Source organism: Fukomys damarensis, unplaced genomic scaffold (assembly GCF_012274545.1).
Source record: "Fukomys damarensis isolate Sample0158 unplaced genomic scaffold, DMR_v1.0_HiC HiC_scaffold_14, whole genome shotgun sequence".
Taxonomy (NCBI): Eukaryota; Metazoa; Chordata; class Mammalia; order Rodentia; family Bathyergidae; genus Fukomys; species Fukomys damarensis.
In genome coordinates this window covers 21,371,847-21,391,771 of record NW_022900926.1, presented here as the reverse complement: position 1 = coordinate 21,391,771, position 19,925 = coordinate 21,371,847, and the positions used below count along the sequence as shown (strand labels likewise).

The window sequence follows — 19,925 nt, the reverse complement described above, 5'->3', positions numbered from 1 at the left end:
CAATGCCTGTTGAAAAATCTCATTTTTATGCTGTCTTAGTCACTTTCCTCATCACTGAGACAAAATATCCAATACCTGCAATTAAAAGGAAGCGAGGTTTATCTTGGCTCACAGTTGCAGAAATCTCAGTCCTTGCGTGGTTGGCAGCAGGGCGGAGGAAAGCTGCTCACATCATGGCGCCCAGGAAGCAGAGAGGAAGGGAGGAGCCGGGGAGGGAGGTGCACTTTTCCAAGTCACGCCTCCCAGCGAGTGACCTAGCTCTTCCAAACACACCCCACCTCCCAATAGCAAGGCAGCTACGGGGCCCCACGATTCAGTCTCCCTCAAAAAGCCCCACCTATGGGCACATGAGGCCTTTGGGGGACATTTTCCACCCAAACCATCACATATGTTTTCAATCTGAGGATGCTTTTCGATTATGGAAAATTGTCAGCTATACTGAAATATCTATCAGGTTTCCATTTCTGTTTTGGAACTGTTATATTCTGGCTATGCTGATGCTTGACTCTACTTTTATGGGTCTCTCAGGTGCTTCTTAATCCATTCTGTGGTCAGAATGAATACCTCAGCATGCTTTTCCATTCATGAACTAAAGCTGCCCTTTGGAAGAGGCGTGCTATGCTGCAGGAAGACCCTGGAGCCAGGCCTCCTCGAAGCTCGGCTTCCCGTCTGATTGCACCACTCCTACAAATTGTAACACAGGTTGCTAAGGACAATCTTCCCACCTCAGTTCCCTCTTGCCCTTCCTGCCCTATTTTATCTTTAAGTTTTAGGTTACCAGAGAAAAATGTCAGAAAGAGGTCCTATACATTGGATTAACCGCAAAATGGACATCTGTGGTCACAAGAGGACCTCTTTTCCAAGACCCCGCTGCAGTGTGTGCTTTGGGGTAATGTTTATACCAAGCATCCCTCCATCCCTCCACCCAGCACCATTTAAATCTCTTGTTCACACTTTACTGGTTGAAGGTTATAAATGCTTTAGGAGCCGCTGAGCTTGCAGCATTATTATTTTATTAGAAGGTTGAATATCTTTTCTTCATAGTTATGTTACTAGTGAAATTTTTCTTTCTCTTAAAAATGTTCATGTTATGCATGTTATGAAATGGCACCTGACAGGATGCAAGTAACTCTTCAAAAGTGGTTTGGCTCATCGGGAAGTGAGTCTGGATAGCCCTAGGATTTGTATATTGTGTACTGACCTACACATAATTTAGAGAAGAAAAGGATTTTTATGATACTCTAACAACTTGACTCAGTGCAATCCTTCTAGAATCAGTATGTGGTTGCTGAACTGAATTGTATTCAAACCTTGATAACCATCCAAACAATTAGCCAAAAGTTTCCATGGCACACACAGGGAGGGGAATGTAAAATAGAGGACAAAGTCAACTGGGTGGTCCTTGAAAAGCCACTGTGCAGTTCTGAACATCGGCTTCCACATTGTCTTGTCTGTGATATTCCTTACTTTTCTCCAAAACTGAGAATCAATGAGCTGGGGGAGGAGAAAGGAGAGAAATGATTGCTTTTAGAAAGCTGTAGCGCAAGTAAAAGTCTAGACGTCCAGCATTCCAATGACAAATCATGTTTACCAACGCAGAAGACCAAATACTCCCAACTTCCCAAAGGGAGCCCCACGGTGCTGCCTCCCTCCACCCTCCCATGGCTCTGACCATGGGGTTTCCTATTGATTATGCTACTCACCTCCCTCTCTTACTTTAAGAGAGTCTTGTCTTCTTAAATCCCAAATTCAATTGTTACTTCTAATCTATGGCCTTCCTGGGACAAACCTTTCCTACCTCACACATACACATAGCAAGAATTACTCCCCCATTGTGGTTCTCATTGTAAACCTTAATCCACTCATTCACTTATCTTTTCGTAGACAACCATCTATGAAATATTTGCTATGTGCCACAGCACTGGAGATAAAAAGATTAACAAAACATAATCTGAACCCTTAGGTCCACGCATTTGCATTTCTACATTATATTGAAGTTCAAAGGAGAAGACATTATTGGAACCATTTTTATATTTTAATACTTACCATTGTCTAGCACACAGTAGTTTTCCCAAAGATACCCTCTTTTTTCCTGGCCCTGCTCCTCCATCCTTCCCCTTTCCCTTCCTCCTTCCCTCCCTTCCTTTCCACTGCTGGGCATTGAACCCAAGGTCTTATGCATACATTCTATGCAAATGCTCTGCCAGTGAACAACATCCCCAGGAATTTTTACGTTATTTTTAAGATAGGGTTTTGCTAAGTTGCTCAAGCAGGCCTCAAACTTATTGTCCTCCTTCCTCTGTCTCCCAAAAAGGTAGAATTATAGGCACATAGCACCACGCTTGGTCAAGAGAGATCTTAAATTTCATTAAAAGGAAAAAGTAAGGACTTCATCCTAAAGACTGTGGGTAATGTAATAGGAGGTCTCCAAAGATTGGGTCAAAAAAGAACCTTCTTCTTCTAGGGATTCTTGTAATCTTCAAATAAAATTACAATTTTTTTAGCTTATTAACTCAGGAAATATTTATCAAGGGTTTATCCTTTCCTGGATTTTGTGTTAGATGTTGAAGAAAAGATAAATAAGCACGACATAGACATGTATATCCATGTATAGGAATGTTATTAGCACAGCTGTTCCTCCTTATCCGTTGGTTCACTAGCTGCTGTTTTAGTTATCCACAGTCAACTGCGGTCTCAAAAATATGACATGGAAAACTCCAGAAATAAACAATTCACAACTTTAATCTTGGCACCATTCTGGTAGCATGGTAAAATCTTACGCCCATTTGGCGTCTCATGCTCCACCTCCCACGCCTGAGTTGAATTAATGTTTTGTCAAGTGTACTACACTGTGTCTGCTGCCTGCCTGTTCATCACTTAGCCATCTAGGCTATCAGACTGAATGTCATAGAATCATAATGCTTGCAGTAAAGTGACCCTAAATATTCCTCCAAAGTACAAGATCTGTGGTGCAAAGCAAGGACAAGGCAGAAAATAGGAAAAGACAAATCAGCTTTAGTACTGTGTAGCAATGCTGCAGGGACTGGTGGACAAAAACACATACAATATATAGAAGATTCGGTCTTGCCTCGTTGTAGGCATCCACTGGGGTGAATTGTATTTCTTACAGACAAGGGGACGTATGATACAGATACATCTATGTATATAGTATATATAATGTCAATTATAGCATATATGCACAGAAAATATTGAATATAACAACAATGTAAGCATTCCTATTACATGGAAAACCTATAACCTTTTCTATCTTTTAGGACTAGTATTATGGCAGGAATCTATTTTTGTTGTTGTTGTTGTTTTGGTACCAGGGTTCGAACTTGGCACCTCTCACTTGTGAGGCAGGCACCGAGCTAAAACCCCAGCGGTAGGGATCTACTTATTGAAAATAGAAAGCTTAATCATCAGTCTCTCCCATTAAACCACAGCTCCGCGAGGAGTGTGTCTCCTGTAAGTCATTGTTCCCAGTGTACTATTGGGTTTGTAATGGTCAGCAAGAACCTGGCACGTGTGTGGATTGCACTGCTGTTACTCTGAGTGCTTAAGTTACTGAAGATATTTCCCTCTATCTAAGAAAAGCCATTTTTTATTCAGTGAAGTGGGCCATGGTAGAATTCATTTTTTAATTAAGTTGGCCTGAAACTTTGGGTTTGTTTTTACATTTATGAAAATTCAGGATTTTGTGATGATTTTTTAAAACGTCTACACGATATGGGATTAAGAGGAAAAAAATTAGTGTTTCTCTTTCACAAGGAAAAATATATAAAACTCACTGTAGAGAGAACTAAAGGTTTGAATTTGTCATGAGTTTTACTGTCTCAATTATTATGTTCTATGTGTAACCATTAAATAAGGAAAACATAAAAAGCCTCATTACAAGGATATGGGCAAAGAACACTTGGTATAATAAGGCTGAGATCACTAAAGCAAAAGAAGGCAATTGCTTTGCTAGGTAAATAATTTTGTAAATTTCCTCTAACCCAGTTTAAGTTGGCTTAAGCCTCCATACCCAGAAAGTGTCAGGTTGTAGTGACAATGGAATGGAACTAGATCTGAGATATCTGCTGCAGCAGGATTCCCCACAAGACATCATTTGTTGATTCTGGAGTAAAAAAGCACTCAAAATGCCTTTCATTTCGGTCCTAAAATCATTTGTTTGAGATGAAGACCTCCTTTCTTTTTTCTTTTTTGCCAGAAGTGTCCAAAGCCTTCAGCAAGATTGAGCTATTTTTATGAAAGTACTTTGCAAATTGTAAAGTGTGTTATAAAAATGTTCAGCACCATTTTTGTTGTGCTTTGAGATTTGACATCATTTCCTGTGGTTCGTCAGAGAAAGGTCCCCTGGGAGTCTAGCTCTAGTATTAAGCAAAATGTGGCTCTTCAAGCAGACTCCTAAGAAACGCATCCAGACATGAAAGGTATTTCCTGAAGGACAGAAAATTCATGTGCACCTGTCTCAGGGTGTGTGAAGTAAGGCTCATGTCTGGGTCTTCTGTTAATGAGGCCTTGCACAGCCCTTCAGTGTGGATGTTAGTTGTGGAAATGTCTCTGAAGCGAATTTAAAAAAAAAAAAAAAAGCTGCATAGCAGATGCGCAAGCGCCCCTTACCGACCCGCTCTTCAATAAGCATTGCCACAGCCACTGGAGGGCACGGCGCTCACCTAAGTCAATGAAGTTCTGAGCCAGGACATGTGCGAGTCCTGAGGAGCGGCCACCTCTACTCTCACGTCCATGAAACCGAGAGCTGGCACTCGGGCCTAGGAAGAGAGCCAGCACCCAGCAAAATTCATCTGCGGGGTCTTTCGCCGAGGTGAGCTAGGAGCAACTGTGTGTGGCGTGTTGTTTTTTAGAGGTAATTATGCTAAGAGATGCTACAGAAAGTACGTGCTCAAGAAATATTTGCTGACATATTGTTGGCGTCATAAACCTCTCTACTGAGGAAAAATGAATAATTTGCCCTAAACAACGTAAAAATTAGTAGGTAGAAGCGGAGCTTCTCCTTGTTTCCAAACCATGAGTTCTTTTATTGTCGTATAGTAGTTAGTAGCAGACGGAACCAGTGTAGATTTTTTGCACTGAGGGAATTTGATGCAAGAAATTGATTGTATCAATGCTGGACAAGCTGAGAAGACAGCAGTCACCCAAAGCTTAGCAAAAGCCACAGCAGCAAGACACCATATGAGAAGGAAATGGGCTGCAGGACCTCAGCTGCCCAGATGTTGGCTGGAGTTAGAACAGGGTGAGGACTTCCGGAGCACCCAGAGCCAGGGTCCAACACAGGCTGGGATACCTGAGGAAACAGGTGGTTTCTCCGCACGCCAATCTTCTCCCACTAATTCCTGTCACTGGCCAAGTGAGATGCAAGAGAGCCTGGGAAATGTAGTTCCCTTTGAGTCAAAGCAGAAGGGCGGGGAGAGGAAGGGGAGGGGAAGGGAGGGGAAGAGGAGGTGTAGCGCTGTGGTAATAGACCCAGGGCAAATCTTCAGGGACTGCCACACACTCCAAGGAAGGTTGACTCTCCCCAGTAGTCAAAGAAGTTTTATCTCATAGAATTTAAATTAATTTAATCTGTAGAGTACATGCCTTTGTGCATTTAAATTTCCCTTCATGGTAATTAGTGATCAGAACTCAGGATTGGTGCTTAAGGTTTAAATAATTAACCAGAATTAGTTTCTAAAGATAATCATAAAGTCGTGGCATCACCAAGAAAGAAAAACAAAAATCAAACAAACAAACAAACAAAAAAGACTAAGCTCTATTAGGAGCACCCATCCAGAGCTAACCTGGAAACTCTCAGAAGCCTTTTCTTTAATGGGTCACTGTGTAGGACAACCCCACCATACTTTTAGGGAGATTAAACTTTGGTCTGATGCCTGCTGCACCCAAGAGCGCAGTTGCTAATTACCCAGGATCACTGCTCTATTGTGCTTTTAGCCTTCTTGTTCATAGATTTCATCCAGAGAACTGGATGAAAACAGCTGGCCATACACCTACCATTTATATAAAAGTAAGTCGCAAATCATAATATTTGCCCATTTTTATGGCCTGAGTCTCACACCAACTCAGAAAATTCTATCTGGTAGTATAGCTGATAGGAGAGCTCAAACCTAAGGCCAGGTCAGTGGCCAAGTGATACAGACAGAGCAAAAGAAATAGAACTTGGGGCTGGAGATTTAGCTCAGCGGTGCTGCCGCCTGCCTCACAAGCACAAGGTCCCAAGTTTGATCCCTGGTACAAAAAAGAAAGAGAGAAATAGAATTTGATTTTCCTGACACAGATAGAGCAGGTTTTAAGGATTTTTTGAAATGTACTCTTCGAGTACTTGTCTAGGTCACTCGGCCTTTATAAGTCTTCCCCCAGGTGCCCAGAGGGGTGTAGTACATATGCCCTAGTCACTCCCTCCAGCAGTCCAAGCTGTGCTTAAAAGTTACTTTCCTTCTTTAGAAAACCCAGCAGTGACAATCACATCGAAACAAACGAGGGTAACGCCCTTTGTTTCACCATGCGGTTCAGGAGTGATGACAGCCACCAACTATCCACTGTGCTCCACGCACTGCTCTGGGTAACTTCACGTGGGACTCCTCCAAGCCCAGCGCTGCTCTGTTGTAAATACCATTACCATGTGCCTTTACAGGTGAGGAAATTGAGACAGAGAGGTTAAAATCCTGCCCAGTAAACGCGGGAGAGGCTTGTAAAGCTCCAACACCCTGACGTCTATTAATGGTTGTAGGAGCTACGCTAGATTCCTCTCTGCTGCAGTAGAGAAGCAGTCGGACTACACAGATTCACTCTAATGTGAATAATTGATAGACATTAACTTTCCTTGAGATGCTTTCACTTTTAAAAGAATTAAAGGAATTTTAACTACTGGATTTTTTACAATGTGTTTTCTATCTGCTGGACTGATGCTGGGCTGGGCACCCAGGATGAACCAGTAGTCACAGTCTGGGGACCCTGTTGGTTATGGGCACAGGCTCCAGGCACAGCTGGGTTTGAATCTCAGCCCTGCTGTCTGTAGATCTCTAAGCCTGCTATTTCACTCACACGGGCTTTAGTTCTCCCTCCTGCAAAAAGGAATAGAACAAGTGCTTCCTTGGGTGGCTTAAATGAAATAATGGCTATAAAGCATTCGGCAAGCCTAACAGGAAATACCTGTAGTAAGTACTCAGTCTCTGGGAACTAGCATAATTAAGAAATTCCTTTCTGGAGACACAAAAATGGAGAGTACAAAGTGGTTTATAAATGCTAAAGGGGACGAAGAAAGCAAAATGCAACAGTGGGATGCAATTAACTTTGAATTGTACCCCAAAGAACCTGGGCATCCCCAGCTATAGTTGGGGGGCTCAGGGGTAGGACTGGAGCACGGAGAAGGAAAGTGACATTCCACTATCCAGCTTCCTCTGTTTTTATTTCAACTGGGATCGTTCTAGTTTTCTCCAGTGTGGGTGAACTTTAATATTGGCCTCTTCTGTCATATTGTATCAGGAACAAATCTCTGTAAAATCACCACCAAGACTAGGAATCCTATATCTAGCTTTCCAATGGCTTCTTTGGAGAATTTTGGGTAGTAAGTCCCTTATGTTCTGTGACTTCTTTCTTGTTGCATGAGAAAATGTGTTGAATCTGTTTTATTATTATTTCTTTCAGGAAGAAAAATCTTTACAGTTTCTAGGCATGTGGGAGAAAGACACAGCTAGATTACTCCAGGAAACCATCGTCCAGCAGAATCACCTTCTCCACATTAAGCACTTCTGCTAAGTTGGTTGGTTAAGTTTCTTTACTTTTGCCACTTTCTCCCATATCTGAATTCAGAGACTTTCGAGAAACTTCCAGGTTATTCCTAGTAACTCTCAAGGCAGTGGAGCAGTCCAGGAGGGAAGTGGGAGGGAGATTCTGGCAGGCTTTCAACAAATTGGTCAACTCCAGTGCAAGTATTTGTAGCTGAAGAATCTTTAATCAGGGTTACATTAATGTCTTTTCCAGACCCCTTGCTGAGTTCATCACTACTCCCAAGTTCAGGGTGAAGGAACAATAGCACTTTTTATTGTAAAAGCATAGAACAAAATTTACCATGTTAACCATTTTAAGCTGCACAGTTCAGTAGCGCTTAGTATGCTCACTGTACAGCAGATATCTGGAACTTTTTTATCTTGCAAAACTGAAACTCACTAACACTTTTCACTTTCGCTAAAACTTCACTTTTCCCTCCTTCCGGTCCTTAGAGACCACATTCTACTTTCTGTTGTTATGAATTTAACTACTTTGGATACCGCCTATGAATAAACTCATACAGTATTTGTCTTATTTTCTTTTACCGGCATATTTCATTGAGTGTAACATCATAAGTTTCATCCATGCGGCAGCATGTGACAAAATTTCCTTCTTTTCTAAAAAAAAAAAAAAAAATGTATTAGTTTTTTTTTTTTTTTTTTTTTTGGTTTTTTGAGACAGGGTCTATCTTGTTGAGACTGACCTGGAACTCACTATGTAGCCCAGGCTGGTCTCGAACTCAGCAATACTCCTGCCTCAGCCTCCTGAGTGCTGGGATTTACAGGCATGCGCCACCACGCCTACACCAGGCTTTACTAGTACGTTTATGATACGTAATGACTACGTTCATCATGGGTAGTTGGTACGTGTACCTGATCCAACTGAATTCTTTTTATGCTCCCTTCATCTTCTCCCTCCCTTTATCTGTTGGTCTCCTTCCCATTTGCAAAAGATCTATCACCCTGTTTCCTATCATCTATCTTCTGCTTTGCTCTTCCATTTATTTATACTTTGGGTTTCTCATGTAAGAGAAACTTTGCAATATTCAAGCTTGCGTATCTTGTTTATTTAACATTATAGTTTCTAGGTGCAATGTTGTTATGTCTGTGTCTGGATGTCCCCCCAAAGCCTCATGCGGTCATAGGTGGTGCTTTTCCAGAAGTGGCTGGATTTAGATGCTAAAATTAGTTGATAGTGTAATCCTGGGGTCAAGGGCACTAGGATTAGGGTGTGTGTGCTCCCCACCCTAAGTAGCCTGGATAAGACAAAAGGGGCAGAGAGACGGTGCTAAAGCCCCTTGTACCCTCTACTAACCGCATCCAGTTTCAATGCGCTCCTGCGAATGCTTCCTGGGAGGTGCAGGAGAAACTTGAAGGCCACACCTGAGAGTTCCATGCTGCTTAGAGCTTCCTGGTTTTGTTCTATCCAAGTCTGCCAGGAAATACTGGCTCCAAGAAAAAGCAGGAAGAGGTCCAAGTGTGGGGAGAATGCCTGCTCCTCTGAAATCTTTTTGAAATAATACACCCTTATGAGGAGCACATAGTTTCTGGTGCTCCTTTAGCCAAAGCCTCTGAGACATTTCTGGGCTTGGCCTTGATAGTTTTAAACCACACGATGTCCATAATGTGATTTAGACTACGCCCATTCTCATCCCACTCATCTCTGAATGAAGTAATTTGCGCAAAATACCCGGCAGTCTCACCTCGATTATCAGCGGCAACTTAGTAAGTGAAATCATTGAGGTTTCAGTGATTCGCAAAATATTGGCAAGCAGCTTCTTGAACACCAAGTAGCAGCATTTTAGGGAGCTGATATTAATAAGGCGCTCATCGCTCTCACTAACGGAACCACTAGGTACCCTGGTGACCGAAATGAAGGTAGACGGATGGGAGTTATAGGAGGACAATGGGTCCCCTGTCTCTAATGTTAATGAGTTGGCCCGGCCACATACCCCATCTGTTCACACACTGTGACCTGCACATACACGCTACATGAAGGAAAAAAAGGAACAAAACATGCTTGAAACAATTGCCATCGAAGTTGGAGTTTTAGAAAAAGTGGATCCAGAAGGCTGATACTTACAGTTTAAATTCAACGCAGATATAAAATTGTCATCAAGGAGAGGATGTCTCTGTTCCTTTGCTCCTTTCCCCCCCTCTAACTGTGAATCATACTTAGCAGGAGGAGCTATGGGCGATCTGTAGTCAGCCAGCGGGCTGTCAGGTGTGGGAACTACTGTCCTGGTCTAGGCGCAGCGATAGGCTTAGGTGTGAAGAGCCTGGAACTTTGACTTCTTCAGGTGCACCCAGTATTTCTTATAATTATCAAAGCAGCAGACCAATCAGATCACCTGAGCCATGTTAGACTTTTAAATAGGGCACAGGTTTGAAGAATGACAAAAACCCTACAAAGTTGAAGTCTTGAAATTCGAGAGACTCTTGAAGAAGTGTGAGTAGATACCTTGGTTCTCACGGCAGAGAGAAGATGGGAGTTTCTAAGTCTGAGCTTTAAAGTTGTTATACAGAAAAACTGCCCGAGAAGGGGATTTAGGAACACAAAACATGCATTTCTAGAAAAGCAACACTAACGACAAAGGCAAAAACAAAAACAAAAAAATCTTGCAGGGGAAACAGTCCATAAGGAAACTGTTTCTATTCCTATTTGCAAACCCTAAATGTGCTTTACATGTTTTGGTTGTGGGGCAAAGAGGCAGTAAAATCCCAACTCTGAGGCGAGAGCTGCACGGCTTCACAAAGGCTGTATGCGGCAGCAGAAGGCCTTGTTATTTTCCATGTATTGCAGAGGTTCCATCTAATGGGACAATATGTACAGTGCCGTGCATCTCCCTGGAGGAAGAAAGGGAGAGGGAGGGAGAGAGAGCCCCCCTTCAAGGTACAGGGGATCAGGGAAAGTACTTTCTCCAGGGCTGCCAGTGCCCCCAGAGGGAAGCTACAAGGGGAGTTTACCATCACCATGCGCCTGTAAGTAATAGGTAGAAGGGCACAGAGGCCTCGGGAACTCTGGAATGAGGGTGCCTGAGGATACATCCTGGCTCTGTCACCAGGATCTGAGAGCAGCACCTCATCGCTTTGGGCCTCATCCCTGTCTCTCTTGGACTCGTATTCCTGCCCCTCCTCCGGACGGCTGTTGGGAGGATGGCGCCCCTGGAGCCACACCAGGCACACCTGTGCAGGCAGCCTGACTGTGTGTGCCGGGGCTCAGGGAGACCTCCGCTGAGCGGCCCAGCAGGCAGGTCCCGAGCACGCGTGTCATTTGCCATCAAGTGGTAAGAGCACAAGGTGTGGGCTTCTCCCTCAGAACTCGAAGGCAGCTGTTACTTCATTACACCATAGGAGCCGGAAGTCATCTGGGTCCTCTCTTGCCAAAGCCTCATAAACATCAAAAGGTAAAAGACAAAAATGAAATTGTGAGTCAGCAAGTCCCATTACTAAGCCACAATCCTATTTTTGTTTCTATTAAAGAGCAAAGCTTGAGTCAGGTGTGACGGCGCCCACCTGTAACTCCAGCCCTCAGGAGGCTGAGGTAGGAGGATCACCATGACTGACGACAGCCTGGCCTACATAATGAGTTCAAGCCCAACTTAACCTACATAGCAAGACCCTGTCTCAAGAAAAAAAAAAAAGAAAGAAAAAAATAAGACCTCCCTCCAATGGATACACACACACACACACACACACACACACACACATGATCCCAAGCAACAGGATTTCCCCCAGAATGTTAAAAAAAAAAATCCCAATTTACTGTGTTGAGTTGGCATTGTACAGAAATGGACAGCCATATTGGTCTAGAAATGTTAATTTTTATTTTATTTTTTTCCATTTGTGCAAGGGTGATGCACTGTATTAAATATGTAAGGTCATATCGACGTGGGTTTGATTACAGAAACTAATAAAGTATTCTCTAAATAATGAAAAAAAGAATACGATAAGACTACAAGAGCAAGAAGCAATTTAAATATGTTCAGGGACCATTTTCATCCTCAGAATTAAGGATTATTTTAATCTTACATCATTGCCTTTTCTCTTTTACTTTCCTTTTTAGTTTTATTTTAGGATTCCCTATTTTTAATGTTCATACAGAGATTTCTTTAACTGAAATACCGAATAGAGTCTCTGGTGTGAAAAACTATAGTAGTACACAGGATCCTAATGAGATAATTACTAATGTGAAATAGGAAGTAAAGGGCTAAAGGTATAGGGAAAGTGGGAAGGGTGGGGGAAAAGTAATAAGGGAGAGGAAAAAAATATGAGAAACTGAAAAAATGGAAATAAAGTGTTTGTAAATTGGGTGGGGAGGAGGGGCTGAAGGGAGGGCAGGGACAAGGGGAAAAATGAGAATCAAGACCTATTATGTAAAGGTACACGATCCCAATGGTGAATGTCACTGTATTGTATACCCAGATTGTACCAACAAACTCAATAAAAAGAAAAAAAAAATCTCATTTACAGCTTTAAATTCATATGCCACAGTTTGAAGCATAGAAATGAAAGAAGAATATTATATGGGAAATGAGATTTTTGGGAGGGCTATAATATACATAAAGTGAAAATAATTCATTATTCCCTAAAAGTCTAAGGCAGGGTGCCTCAGCCTGGGTCTATCAAGTTTCAGGGTGGACAAATCCTTCTAAAAACGAAAGCTAACGTGTCAGGCATGCATGTGTGTATTTTGTGATAGGGTTTTCAGCTTTGGTTGGATTTTTAAAACTTTGCCACCAAAATGATTAGGATCCACTGGACTAGTGACATATTTAAAAACTGAAAGACAATGTAGCATGTCTTAGAAGGCATTTTTCTGTTGCATCTGACCACAGATACCTCCTAATGTTCTGTTTCAATTCCCCAAAGAGCCTTCAGCTAAAGCATATTAGCACCTCCCTGGAGCAGATGCAATTTTTCTCCTGTCCCGTTTTCCTTACAGCAAGGATCCAGGCCCCAAACCAAGTAATCCCGCCTACACATCATGTGAAAAACATAAAGAAGTTTATTTTTAAGGGAAAATGACCTATTGGTCATTAGAACCTCATATTTCTAAAATGAATACTGATGCGGGATTTAATGCCAGAAGGTGAGGACGGAACAGGCACAGGACAGAGGAAGGGACTTCACACGGGGTCTGCAAACAGCAGAGGGAAAAGTAAGGCTTTGTCACTCAGCGCAGCCTCCTGCCACTGCCCCATGAACGCCTCATTCTCCTAATGAAGATCTTTCTGGAAAAAACTCTTCTTGTTTGCCTGCCTTTACGGCTCGGGTGATGCTGACAATCACATTAACTATCTTCATGTAACCCTCTCCCGCTGACATCGATGTCACCACCCTCATCCTCTTTGTCAGAGAGGAGGCAGCTGTGCTCAGGGACCGGCCACACAGTCTGGTGTGAGACCCAGGGGAGCGCGCATAACCCGAGATCTAAGCACGCAAGCGCAGTGATCCCTGCCTTCCCTTGCTTTGTAGCCTGCGTTCCCAGTCTTTAGGATTTGGGGGAGCATAAAGACTAAGCCGCGATGGAGTTGTCCAGGCTCCTCAGCATGGCGTTCAAGGCCCTCTCCCTGCGCTTTCTCTCCCCGAGCCTTTTCTTCTGGCCTCTCCATCCTGCACCCGTCAAGCTCCAGGCCCTGGAAACAGAATCTGTCCACCCTGCAGTGCAGCCCACACCCCTGCCTCTGTTTCCTCTTCCTAAAACTCCCCTTGAGTCTGGCAGATCTCCTTCCCACCCTCCGCCACCCTCACAGAACTACACACTCCGGCTCAGTCCTCAGGCCTCGGTCCTTGGATTCCCTGAGCCTGCAGCAGCCTTCCTCTGCAAGGCGTTTGTACATCCTCCTCTTACGCAACATCTGAAACCCTGCGGGTTTGGACATCGCATCCCCCACTCCCCTGCCCGGCCCCTCCCCGGGGTCTGCCATATGCGCCGACCCAGCAGGAGCCTTCCATCCCTCTAACTGCAGCTGAATCTTGCCGTTGTAGGGATAGAAACACTCCAAATAATAAGATCGGTTTTTTTGTAACTTTTGCTGGGTCTGCGAGTATAGTTCTCCTTCTAGTTCTTAAGGCTGAGAATAATAGGGATGAATTATTCGCGCGTGTGTACCTATGTTAGGTAGCACGCAGAACACACTGGGCTTTTCGCTGCTGCCTTCCATCCTGTGTGCGTAAGTCTGCTTTCTTACCAGGCTGTCACCCTGGAAGAGATGCACGGCCTGGGCAGCAGGTGCGCCTTGCATGTGCATCTATTTTACTAACAGGTAAGCAGAGGTCACAAAGAACGCACCCAGCTATGGGCGGAGCTCAGTTTCTCAGCTCTTCTGGCTGGCAGGGATTCTGTCCCCTTCGCTGTAGCATTTAGTGTTGGGCCTCATACCCAAAGCACCATCCACGTATTTTTTTCTCCTCTTTCATGTCATCTTCATTAAATAATGAGGTTTTTAAACTCCGTCCCCGCCCCTTCCCGTTATTGTATCGACTTTTGTGTTACTGTTGCAAACACTGGGATGCGATGACTTCCAGATAAAATCAGAGCAGAGCCGCGCAGGCTCTTCCCGTGCCGGGGTGACCGGCTTCTTTTTCGTTGGCTCACACTGCCCTCTTCTGGTCACCTGGAGGATTTGAAAATACAGGGCAGGAGTAGCACCGTCCTGCAGGGGGCAAAGGAGGGACGATACGACAAACTAAACCATTCCGATCAATGATCTGTTAAACTTATAGAAACTACGCGGCTCTACTTTCCATGCGTTCATTCATTCCAAATATTTGTAAATATTCTTAAAATTCGTGAGATTTTTCTTGTGCAAAGCTTGGAACGCGTAAATTAAAGGGCACCCCTTACACTGCAGTAACTTTTGGGCTTGGTTTCTAGTTTCACTGACAGCTCCCGGGTGACAGCTATGGTTTGTTTTGTCAACAAGGGGCTGCAGGCATGACAGGCCCTGCCACTCATCAGCCGGGTGACCAGGGTCCTAGATTTCAAAAATATACACTGTTAAGAAATCCTAGGTGCTCCACTATCATGTTACATTAAAAGGATGATTTTTTTTAAATTGTGAAACTAGTGACATGAGAGTCTAGAAAATTTTCTTTGTTTCCTTCCAGGCAGCATCTTATGAAAATACAGAAAATGAGAATTTCCTTTTAATTTTTGGTATAGTCTTAGCAAAAGACAGAAGATTTGACTTAAAAACTTGAGAACCCTTACATTCTATTTTTTAAAAAGTCTCATATCCAATGATAGCTTATAGTCTTTAGATTTTATAACTTTAAAATAAAAATAATAACCCGACATTAACTAGGCATCCATTATGACCACACAAAAGGGAAGCAATGGTTGGGATCTAAAATGTCCCCCAAGAACTAAGGATTAAAGGCTCAGTGGCCAGCTGATGAGATCTGGAAAGTGACTGGATCCTGAGGGCTCTGACCTCACCAATGAATTAATCCATTGGTGAATCGCTGGCTTAATGGACTTATCAGGAGGAAGGACCAAGATGGATAAGTCACTGGGGCTGGGGCTTTGAAGGGTATATTTTGTTCCCCACATCTTCCTCGCACTCTCTCTACCTCCGCTTCCTGGCCAACACGAGGTGAACAGCTTTGCTCCATGATGTTCTGTACCTCACCAGAAACAGTGGAGCCAGCCAACCATGGGCTGAAACCTCTGAAACCATGAACTGAAACAGATCTTTCCTCCTTTAAGGTGTTATTTTTTTACAGTGATAGAAAACTGACCATCACGAGGGATTTCACATACATTATCACATTATGTCCACAGAAAAAACTGATTTGTCTAACGGAACAGTGAGGTTCAGAGAAATTAAGAAACTTGCCCAAGGTCATGTGACTACTAACTAATAGAATTCAAACTGGCTTGGCTCAGCAATTTGTGTTTCATCTTCATTTATGCTCCATGAGAAAATTGCCAAAGAAAAAGTGAAATCTGGGAGTTAAACAATTATCCTATGTCTCTTGACTTCCCTGTGCTAGTATATACTTGGCCAACTGACATTTAAATTCTCATAAGCATCAGTCATGTGGCCATTATCCTACAGAAAATTACATACACCTAGTAAGTAAACCGAGAAATAATGTTCTTTGTATAACTTTAAAATTCGATTAGCATTGTAATGAATTTTTGCTTTGGATTCTTTGAATGACATAAACTTCTCTACAAATGCTTTCAAACATTAGCAATGGATATTTGAAGAAAAATGAAGAGCCTAATAAAGGGAAGATAATGCTTAAAGAAGTTAAAGTTTCCCACTGCTTTTTCATAACACTTGCTACTATTGTGAGTTTTACTCTGTAAATGTCCTGTAAAGAAAACAAACTATCCTTAACTCAAACCTGATAGAGTAAACATCAAAATATGCAACAATACATATGATGTATCAGAAACTTCCTATGCGTTGTTTCATCTTATCTTCCCCAAAATTCTCTAATGTATTAGACAAATGTATTCCCATTTTACAGGGAGGTAACTTGTCAGGTACCTTGCAGTAATCACAGCAGGATCCAGACACCCATAAGGTTGGTCCCTGACATCACGTAGCTGGTAGCACTGCCTAGCATATTTGAGGACTTCAAATGCTGGCATTATTGTGGGCTCAGGAAGGAAGATGTGTGAACCTCTAACATCTCCAGAAAGCACATGTGAAAAGGAAGAAAGAATGACAGAAGATCTGGTCACCACTGGTCATTAAGAGATGGTGGTGAGGGAATTTTTCAGACTATCCACCTCTGAAACCGCCCATGTGCAGGACTGGGTAAGAACAGGTGGAGACTCTTTTTCTTTTGACTTTGAGCCACCAGGGAGAAACTGAGAATGCTGCCTAATCAGCATCAGTGCTGTTCAGCTCCAAGTACCATCTTTGCCAAGGCAGTGAGGCAGGACAGAGTGCGGCCAAAGGTGCGGACTCCCTAGCAGTTGAGCAGTCTGAAGAAACATGCTTAACCTTAGTCTCATCCCAGTCAGACTCCCCTAAGAGCACTGTTCTTATTTCATAGTCATGGGTAAGAGAACAGACAGCACTCAGGGGAAAGCTTAGTGATGGTTTCAGCAGCTGTGGCTGGCCTTGCAAGGGACATGGCGTGCTTTCTCTTGCACAAATGAGGTATTGGGGAAGTTCTGGTAGAAATATCACAATGATTTCCAGCAATACTGTTTTTCCTTCTCCTCCAGGGGAACATGGTGTGTGTAGTGGGGGTAAGAAGGTAAGTGTTTCTCGTGACATTAAAGGCAACCCTGGATAAAACCTTTGGCTTCACTTGCTTCTAATTTCCTGCTTTCAAGGGCTGGGGATTTGGCTCAGTGGTTCCACTGCCTGCCTGGCAAACACAAGGGCCCGAATTCGATTCCCCAGCACACACACACACACACACACACACACACACACAAGGTACATAATTACCTGCTTTCCTCACTGATGTTATGTCACCTAGGTGAATGATAAAACACTGGGCTGAGCTCTGCCCATAGTCACTGTGGTAATGGCTGTTGAAAGGCTGGAGATTTAGCTCACCATTTCAGCTGCCTGCTTCGCAAGCACAAGGTCTTGATTCCGATCCCCGGTACAAAAAAAATTGCTCTGTAGTAAGCTGTGTAGTTCAAACAGAAACAACCTTCTCACTTAAGTGGCCAGTGCAAGTGTTCCATGGGTAATTTTCCACCTACAGGGCTGAAAACGGCACCCCCAGAGCTCGCTAAGTCGCCATTTTCTGAACCTCGCAGCACACAGCGGGAAGAGCCATGAAGTTTGATTGCGCATGTGCAGACCACAATGGCCGCCCGTTCCCTTGCCTCTAGTCACCTTGATGGCAAACTTTAAACCACCCTGTTTCTTATTACGTAAATATTCTTGAATCTCCGGGAGGATAGTTTGAGATTTAGAGATTAATCCCTGATGAGTATTATTATTTTATTATTGTTGTTATTATTTTTGCATTAGTGAATTGAATGAAGGCCTTGAACGTGCTAGGCAAGCCATGTACTAGTGAGCTACACTCTTCTTTTAAGAATAATTTGTTTCAGTGGTTGACTTACTGTACAGTGGGCAAAGCAGGTCTCATTCGGTAACACAAAGCTTTCATACCTGCTGGCTAGGCAGTTCATGAACACTAACACTAAGCCACAAAGCAATTTTCCCTTGAAAATGAGACTCTTCATTCTCCAGATGCCAAGGGCAAAGTTCAAGAGGGCACAGTGAATCAGCATTGTGACCCAAACACCAAACCCACCAAAGCCCCTTCTTCCTCCCTGGGTGTCTTCCTGGCCCAGTCTATCACTCTCTCTTTGTGGTTCCTCAGCTGCTACACCTCTCTCTCCTTTCATACACTTGCAATGATGTGTACTGACTGGAACTGCACTCTAATAATCTTTTAAAGCCAAAAAAATGCCATATATAAATTATACACCATTAATGCCGGAGCTGAATTTAGTCCTAGGCAGACTCTCCCAGCTCACTTTGTTTCCTGAAATGTCTCCGTGGCACAGATAAGAAGATCCATACCCGGAGTTCTGGGGATGGGACAAGCTAAGTGCTCAGGATCCTGGATTCAGGTGAGTTCTTTCTCTGTCTCTGTGCCAGCCTCATACATGATATGATATAAAGATGTTTTAAGAGCCCCACAGGTAGGCTGTCAGTCGTTATTAGTCTAAGTTTACAGATGAGGAAAGGAGGCAACAGCAGTTGACTGACTTGCTCAAGGTCACCTTGCAACAAAGGGGTGGAAGGAGGGTTCAGAGCCAGGGCCTCTTGGTTCTGAGCTGAGTGTGTGTGTGTGTGTGTGTGTGTGAGTGTGTGTGTGTGTTTGTGTACATCTATTTGGGTATGTCAAGCTCAACATAGGAAATACATAGCTCCATCTATCTTTCAGCAGATAGATGAAAGATACCCCCAGAAAACAAACAGAAAGGGACCCTCTCTGCATGCCACAGGCAAAGTCCTCTGGAGAAACGAGACCAGAGACAGCATGATGCAGATGGCAGACAGAAGAGAAAATTCTGTGGGTGGCCATGGTACTAAGAATGTGACTTTGGAACAGTGTGTGCCTCCTCAGAGAGGCCTCACTGATCATGATGTACAAGCCTCTGACTTGTACCTGGAGAGCAAAAGCTGTGTTCTACAGAAGCAGTCTGGGGCTTTGTATTTCCTGTCCCTTTTGTGTGTGGTTTCCTCCTACATTGCAGCCTTTTCAATAATGTGACTTCCAAAGTGAACTGCAAGTGACCCACTGTCCCCAGATCTTTGGATTTGGCTGATAAGAAGGGGGAGTCGGAGCACTGGTGGTTATAATACAGTTTTCGCAACACAACTCCTCCCAGTCCAACAGGTAGACTTTTTCTGAGTCTTTGACATGCCACAGTCGCCTACCAGTGTTTGTTCTGGTTGCTCCAGGCACCTGGGAGGATATAATCGCTGTTGTTAGCTCCTCTGCCAGTGACTCCATTCCATTAAGTAACTTAGAAAGACATGGGGTGGCTTTTCCAGTTAGACACTGAAAGAGGGTAAACTCCTCGTCTCCCATGGATTATATGAGAAATGAACTCAAAATCAGAATATATGGAGTGACTCAGATCCTGACCACTGTCTAGCTTTGGAAAGGACTTGGGGGACCTGGGTCTTAGCATGTAAAACAAAGGAAGATGATACTTGCGTGTTTACAAAGTTCTGAGAAGACTTACTTCAAATTTTGAGTATGGAGGTGGTCCACCTCCTCCTAAAAGGATGGATATTGGACAGATAGCATCTTTTCTCTTGAGGCTGGAATTTTTATCTGACTTGTGTATTCATAGTTATGGGCCAAACCTTCATTTAACATACAATTATGAGCTTAAAGTGTCAGGAAGGGTTACCACCTTGAATAAGTCGAGACTTGAAAAGCATGCAAAACTCAATATTAGGAAAATATGAAGGGAAATTACAAGGGGGGTTTCAAGTTTTATTTGAGCAAGAACAAGGAAGCGAGTTGCCGCTGCCCAGGGCAAGTGATGTCATGTTGGCAGAGAGGAAGCAGGACGTCCTGTACCACATCTCTGCGGAGAAGCTGTTCAGAGAGCTGAAGGCAAGTCAGTGGAAGCCCATGATTTGTTGGGGATTTTTGCAAAAGAGGTAGCTGGTCAAA

General features: G+C 43.4%; 1 long non-coding RNA gene across 1 annotated transcript; it reads right to left on the bottom strand.

Moving 5' to 3' along the window:
- Positions 1 to 1,107: 1,107 nt before the first annotated feature.
- LOC104863895 lies at positions 1,108 to 17,368 on the bottom strand. The gene is made up of 4 exons (XR_004517128.1): positions 17,213 to 17,368; positions 9,103 to 11,177; positions 8,334 to 8,405; positions 1,108 to 1,494 (listed from the first exon to the last, which is right to left on the bottom strand). It is a non-coding gene; the product is annotated as an uncharacterized LOC104863895 (long non-coding RNA).
- Positions 17,369 to 19,925: the final 2,557 nt, after the last annotated feature.